This window comes from Charadrius vociferus, unplaced genomic scaffold, assembly GCF_000708025.1.
Source record: "Charadrius vociferus isolate BGI_N301 unplaced genomic scaffold, ASM70802v2 scaffold512, whole genome shotgun sequence".
Taxonomy (NCBI): Eukaryota; Metazoa; Chordata; class Aves; order Charadriiformes; family Charadriidae; genus Charadrius; species Charadrius vociferus.
Genome location: NW_009647050.1, coordinates 330528 through 331937, shown reverse-complemented (window position 1 = coordinate 331937; position 1410 = coordinate 330528).

Genomic DNA, 1410 nt, shown 5'->3' with positions numbered 1-1410 from the left:
GGGAGGGCGCCCCGGCACCCACCGCCTCTGGGCCGCCCCCGGTTTGGGGAGGTGAGTGGGGAGCGGAGGCAGAAAGGGGCGTTCCCGCCCTGAGGTGTTCGTCCCGCGGCGCCGCGGGCAGGAGGCGGTTGTCAGGCGAAGTCGCTGGGGAAAAGCAAGCCACCTTTTCATTTTCTTTCTGTGTTTGCAGTCCCATGCTCTGCTGTATGAATCAGTATGACACCCCCCCACCACCCCCAGTCCTGCTTGTCTCTGCTCTGGATGCTGCTGTCTTCTCAGAACAGACTGACAACTGGGGGCCAAACCGCAGCGGGACCAATGTCGTGTCCCCGTCGTGATGGAGGCATCTTTGTCCTCTTGACGTTACCTGGAGCATCCCTTTCGAGAAGTCTCCTTTTATCCCTGTCGTGTCTTCCTCCACCATCAAGAAAGTATTTCTATCCTTAAGTACCTAGTATTTTCTGTTACCAAGGGATAGCATCGGCTGAGGACCTGGTTTTCTTGCTCCTGTCTCAAAAAACCAAAAACATTGCTGACCACCATTTTTCCCCTGCAGAAGGAAGGCTATAATCAGTTCTAATGGGCTCCCTACTTTCTCAGACTGGAGAAGCTCAGTGCTATGGGTTGGTGGCCAATTTTAAGTGCTTAAAACTACTGTGAGGGCTCGCTGGAATTGAACCAGATCATTGTGCACTGTTTAAAAAAAGACCGTTTCCTTGAATTGCCCTTTGTGATTAGTATGTTTTGACCAGAATTATTGTACTTCAAATTATTCCTGCAGGTTAAGCAATTTGTATTTTAAGAGTAGGCCTCTTAGGGAGGCATTGAGTATGTACAAATTGCTAATCAAGAATATCTGTCTAAATTTCCATTCATTTAAAAACAGATTAAAATATACTGTGTGTCAAACGAGGCTGCTTAAAATTCCTGCTCTTTAACAAAAGTGAAGCCAAATTGTACATCATATTTGAATTTGCAAACTGGTTCAACTCTGAAGTTACTTGATGATGTTTCATTTCTGCATTTTAATAGATGATTGGTAAGGAAAAAAAAAGGCTGTTCCCTTGCTGGTTTTGCCTTTCCGGAGCCCGGTGAACTTAATATAAAACCCCATTAGAAGGTACATGAAGTCATCCTGCAGAGCAAATGATTAACTATTGTGCAGTCTTGCTCTGGAGACCTTCCTTTATGTTGTATCAGATCATGTTTTACCTTTAAAAGCAGATAAAGGAAAAGGTTGGTATTAAATTACAATTAAAGATTTTTGAGTTGAGGGGCTTTTTTTTTTGGTTTGGGTTTTTTTTTTAGGGAGTGGTGAGGAAATTTCAAAGCTACAACTGGGTTCAGTCAGTTCATTTACCAGCTCAGCTGGTGACTCACCCCACAGAAGCAAGTCTTACCACTTCTCTC